Below are 6,000 nucleotides of genomic sequence, written 5' to 3'. Positions count from 1 at the left end.
GACAGAGAGAACCCCACAGGGACTTGGGGTGGGGTGGGGCGCTTGCATCAGGGACGTGCTGGACACCACTAGGCCCTCTTCAGAAACCTTGGGGTCTGCGGTGGCAGGAAACGCACTAGCCAACCCCAGCATGTCACCTCGGGGAGGAGGAGCCAGGTGGGTCGGCACCCCTCCAGGAAGGGCTGCCGGGTCCAGGGCTTCAGGGCCTCCCCGAGGGAAGAGACGAGCATGAAGACCAGGCCCGCGGGGTCCGCGGCCTCGGGACTCCGGGGGTGAGGAGCCGCGCCCGGGCCAGTTTCGGGTTCTCAAGGGAGTACGAGTCGGTGCCCGCCAGCGGGCGGGCGGGCCGTCAACCGCCCGGCCCGTCGCCTCCCTCCCCGCCCCCCGGCTTCCTGCGGAGGCCGCGGCCGCCATGTTGTGGGGCTGAGGCGGCGCCGCGGAGCCCGAGCGGCTGTGACAGGCTGCGCAACAGGTTCGCTGTCGGCGGCCTGACGACGAAGCAGGCGCGGCGGCGGCTGCCGAGCAGGTCTCCCGGCCTCCGCCCGCGCCCGCGCCGCTGTGCCGAGGGGCGCGGAGTCGCGCTGTGACGTGCGGGAGGCGCGGCGCGCGCGCCAGGTGGGTGAAGCCGCTGCCCGGGCTGCGGCAGGGCGCGGGGCAGGTGCGGGCGCCGCCGCGTCCGCGGCGGGGAGGCTCGCGGGCCGGGCTGGGAGGCGGCTGCGCGCCCCGCACGACGCGGACGGGCCCTCGGGAGCCCCGGAGGCCCCCAAACTAGGCCCCTGGCAGTCTCGGCGGCGCCGGGCGGAAACCTCCGGCCCCGGGTTCCTGCCCCCGCGGCGCGGCCAGGGCGGACGGCCAGGAGCCGGCGCCGGGCTGCCTCTTCCCCGCGGCCAAACCCTGGACCCCGGCCGCGGCCTCTTCTGGCAGGTGCGGGCTCGGCGGCGGGCCCCCTCGCTTTCGGGGTGCGGGCAGAAGCGAGCCAGCCCCGGAGGGCACCCGCCCATTTGCTCGGGGCCCCATTTTATTTTCACGGAGTTGGTTTTCCTCCTTGGCAGTGGTTGGTGCGGAATGTCAGGTGAGCCGCATCCCAGTGCGTCAAAGTAGCCCGAGTCACGAGAGGCCAGTGGGCGGATGCTCTGAGTCCGCCGCTCTCATTAAACCAAAGTTGGGAAATGTTACCATTTGACTTCAGCGTTATTGACTTCCAGGGTATACAGGAAGCACGGAGAGCTGTAATCTCTTGGACCAGAGTAAAAGTTGATTGCTTTTATAATTCTTTTTGAAGACGCCTGCATGTGTATAGTGAATGGGTAAACCGAGGCTGAAATGCAGATGGCTGTGCATTTTGTAAAAAGATGATGTATTTGGATTTATTAATCCTGTGCGTTATAGTCGAGTGATTGCTGATGGCAAGTGTGCTTCACTTGAGACTTGTATTAATTAGGAATATTTTTTGATAGAATACTTTGTGATAGGAATTAAACTTAACACAAAAATGTTTGCTTTGCTAAATGCACTAGTTTGTTTTTGCTAGGGTTTACTTGCTTACCCAGAAATAGGTGAGTGTGCCTTGAAATTTTGTGTTGTCCTTGTCGCCTTAATTTAGGTAGCATAGACTCCAGGTTAAGCTTCTTAAGCCTCTTAAGAAAAGTAATTGCCTCACTCCCTGTGTTTCTTTGCTATGTTGTTAATCAGTGGTAAAACCTACATACAATCTAGAAATATCACGTAAAACCCTTACATAAATTAATAATGACGTCTCTCAAAATTTAAAGATAGTAGCAATTTTGATGTGCTAGGTTTCTTTGGCTGTGCCTACGATTCCCTTGTAATTTATTTCCACCAGCTTTATTGAGATATGCTTGACATATATTCCTTATTGCTTCAAAAGTAGGTAAGGTGAAAGTTCTTTATAAAAGCTTCATTTAAGGACAAACAGAATTTTGTGTTTTTTTGGGGACCATGAAAAAAAAGGTGCATAGCTGCTGATTTAATGTAGTAGTAATGAGCCTCAAGAAAGCTTGCATTTTTTTAATACTTTAATGCATATAATTGTTTTTTTGCTTACCTTTATAACAAAAGGTAGAATTGTTTGAGAAAACTTGACCTGTACTGAATTATTGAGCAGGGAGGTACTGTTGTTAGTTCACCATATCTCATGGCTAAAATCCAGATCTCGCCAGAATATGAGAAAATGTATTATACAATTGCTGGGATTAGAATTATAGTTTTAAAAAATTTTGTATTTTCACAAAATCTGAATAGTAAAAGGAACCTCTATACATCCATCACCCAAACTCAGCAGCTTTCACGACCTTCTTTGCCCATCTCTTTCTTCCTTTATTTTTTTCACTCTATCTCTTTTTTAAAGTGTAAATTTTCTTACATAACGTTAAGATTTTTATGTTGTATCTTTAATATACAGTTCCAGAAATTTCTATCTAGTAAGACAAAAAGACCATTTGTTGGCTATCTACTTCAGCTACTTTCCTCAGTATTAAAATATATTTACTATTTTTGTCATTTATTGAACACTTACTGCCTCCCAGGCTCTGTGTTGTGTTATATAATCATTTGAAGCTCACAGAGACCCTATGAGTAGTTCTTTCCCACCCATCAAATACATAAGTGAAATGTTAACCTGGAGGTTAACAGAGCTTCTCTAGGTTAACTGAGTTACTCTAGGTCACTGAGCTAATAAGTACAAAAGCCAGGTTTCAAACCAAGATTCCTCTAACTTCAGCACCTGTTCCTTATCTGGTACATTCATCTTGGTTCAGAAATTAAAACAAAAGGTTATTTGGGCATTCAGTATTTGTTGAGTAAAATGAATGAAAGTTTTGATACATATTATTCCATCAATAAGTAGCATTTTTATATACTATATTTACTTGTAAAGCATTTATATTAACAAGTTCCAGAAATGATTCAGAATAAATTACCTTACTCAAAATATGGTGGTATTTTATTACCATACAACGGTGCGTGTGCCTGTTTTTCATTTTTTATGTTCTGATCTTTTCAGTACCTTATTTATGGAAAAATTTATGGAAGAACTATTAATATTTATGAAGAAAGGCTAAAAATAGGCAGACGTTTTTGTGTGCCAATTGTTAAAGGCGGGATTCCAAGTGTGAAGTATAAAAATAATGTTTAGGATTAGTTCTGTAAAAGAATAGTCCTATAGATGAAGCTGCATCAGAAACGCTATATTTTTTACTTGAGTTTATTTTTCACTTTTTACCATTCTCTACCTTCAGAGCACAGCAACTAAATTAGAGTTCTATTGGGTAGAGTGTGCATATAGGTATTCTTGAGAAGGAGGAACTGAACTGGTCTTCAATGATCTACAGGCAGAGAGGAAGTGGGGGAGGGGGAAGGAAACTGAGCAGAAAAAGAATACATCTGAGCGAATACATCAAGAAATAATGTATTTTTACAACTCTAAGAGGGTACCATATTTCATTTTTAAATATTCTGAGAGATTAATTTAAAAATTAATTTCACAGCTATATCAGGACACTGAATGATTTGTTTGTGAAGTTGTTCAGCAGTGGTTATGGTAGACATTTAGAGATCTAATACCAGATGGCAGACTTTTAACTTGTTTTACTTAAGCAACTGTTTTATGTTTTCTAGATCATTTTTTTCACTAGTGCATATTCATTTTAGAAAAAGTGTATATATTTCAGTAAAAATTTTATTTATTTTGGTCTGGATAAAAGTACTGTCCTTTAAGCCTCCTGCTTATATCTGTTTTGAGCAACTTATTTTAATTCTCTAAGCGTCTGTTTCCTCATATGTAAAATGGGGAAAGTAACAGTACCCATCTCATAGTGCTGTTGTATGTAATATAAAGTCCTTACCACAGTGATTTCTGCTTGGTATAAGTATTTAATAAATGTTACATATTATTATTCCAACTTACTTCGAAGAGAAATTTCAAAACTGAACTTAGTCTTATTTCTTTTTTTTATTTAGTAAAACAATTTTGCTCTTAATGTTTAATCTTACCGTCAAAACAATCCATAAAAGAAGGCTGGAAAATAGTGTAGAACTTAGCCACAATCCTGTCTCCCAACAAAGAATCTGCATTTTTAGTCCCCTTAATTTGGGGGAGGGTGGGAGGCATAGCCTATAAGAAGCAAATGTTCTATATCTGGAACAGAAGCTACTGCTTTGGTTTATTACTTCAAAGTCTTTGAATCCACATGCTTAAATAACTTCTACTTTTCAGTGTGAGGAGTATTTGGCTACTATGAGGTTGATAATGGGAGAGAATGACCAACAACAGTGTCAAACTGCAGAGCCCACATAGATAAGGACCCAGTAGGGTTTGCTTGGACAGTTTGGAGGACACTGATAACTTGCGGTATCATTTCATTTTTGCTTAAAAATAGATATTTGGGCACTTTCTTCACCACCTTGCCACTCCTCCTTCACACTTAAGAATGACTGCTTAAATATGAGAATTAAGTAGGTCAAATTAATAAATTTTACAATTTATGCAACATTTGAGGACTTTACTTTTAGTGAGTGTGTGCTAAGTTGCCTCAGTCGTGTCTGACCCTTTGTGACCCTATGGACTGTGCCTTTGCGATGCTATGGACTGTAGCCCACCAGGCTCCTCTGTCCATGGGATTCTGCAGGCAAGAATACTGGAGTGGGTTGCCATGCCCTCCTCCAGGGGCTCTTCCTGACCGAGGGATTGAACCTGTGTCCTTCACGTCTTCTACATTGGCAGGCGGGTTCTTTACCACTAGTATCACGTGGGAAGCCCTTTTAATGAGTGTGAAATACTTTTTTGGTGAATATAAGTGAGAACTTAGAGATTAATGAAGTTTGCTGAGAATGAAGCAGACTAGGAATGCATGCGTAGCATTCATTCTCTAACTTTATGGTAAGCCCTGAAAACCTGAGTGGTAAAGAAGACTTGATATTTAATTCCCCTTTATTCTCTTCTTCTCACTAGAAGCATTTTAGGCTTTACCTCCACTAAAACTCCAGTGAAATGCTTAGACAACCTGAATTAGAAGACTTTCCCTCCCCACTTCTCCTTTCTTCTGGTGTCTGGTCTTCATCATATATATATATATATATATTTTTTTTTTGGCTGTGCAGCATGTAGGATCTTAGTTCCCTGACCAGGGATCGAACTCATGCTCACTGCCGTGGAAGTGTTGAGTCCTAACCACTAGACTGCCAGAGAAATCCCTTCCTTCCATGAATCTGACTGAAGTTTTTTCCTTCTTCCAGTATCCTAATTCCTACATCCAGGATCTAGGTTTCCACTGTTCCCTGAAAACTGAGTTACTTGGATGATTGAGATGGAAAGAGCCATGCCATTTAGGTTTGAGACAGATACAGAAATCTGATCACTGCTTTCCGGGACCTGGGTTTTATAGACTTTATAACCTGGTGGTCATCCCATCTTGAAAAAGTCCATGCTGCAGCTCCCTCTTATATTCATGTTTACTATTGCTTTCCTCATTAGGTTGACTTTACCCCAACTTTATCTTTCTGGGGGTTTCAATGGAAAAAAAAAAGCTCCTCTTCCCTCTTTTTCTACCCTCTGCTTTAACTTTCTTTTATTTTCAGCCTCTTTCTTCTTTAAAAAGTTAAACTTAATAGAAGTCACTCATAATTCTTGATACTGAATTCATTCATTCTTCTAGCAGATAATGAGTGTCTTCATGCCAGGAACTGATCCAACCACTGAGAGTATAAATAGTAAACAAAACACACAAAAACCCCACCCTGTGCTACTTGTATTCGAGAATGGGGAGTGGAGACAAAAATGTCTAGGAGTTAGAATTTGCTGACCCAATCATGTACTCTTGCCTGGAAAATCCCGTGGACGGAGGAACCTGGTGGTCTACAATCCATGGGGTCGCAAAGAGTCGGACACGACTGAGAGACTAAACTTTTACTTTCAAACTTTCATGGAGAAAAGTAAGGTAGGAAATGGGGCTAGGGAATGTGTGGGCAGGTGGGTGGGGGTAA

The 6,000-nt window shown here is 43.5% G+C and overlaps 1 protein-coding gene across 3 annotated transcripts in view; it reads left to right on the top strand.

Moving 5' to 3' along the window:
• Positions 1-204: 204 nt before the first annotated feature.
• ITSN2 (intersectin 2) overlaps positions 205-6,000 on the top strand; it is a 132,695-nt gene continuing 126,899 nt past the window's right edge. The window contains exon 1 of one of the 3 annotated variants that reach the window (XM_055400169.2): positions 205-272. The gene's annotated coding sequence lies outside the window, so the exon portion shown is untranslated. Of the gene's footprint in view, positions 273-469; positions 616-674; positions 1,073-6,000 lie in introns of those variants that run through there. The other 2 variants (XM_055400166.2, XM_055400168.2) reach the window with 2 other exon arrangements.

This window comes from Moschus berezovskii, chromosome 11 (assembly GCF_049115385.1).
Source record: "Moschus berezovskii isolate FMDL1 chromosome 11, NW_MosBer_1.0, whole genome shotgun sequence".
NCBI classification, from domain to species: Eukaryota; Metazoa; Chordata; class Mammalia; order Artiodactyla; family Moschidae; genus Moschus; species Moschus berezovskii.
This window is presented reverse-complemented; position numbering and strand designations above follow the sequence as displayed.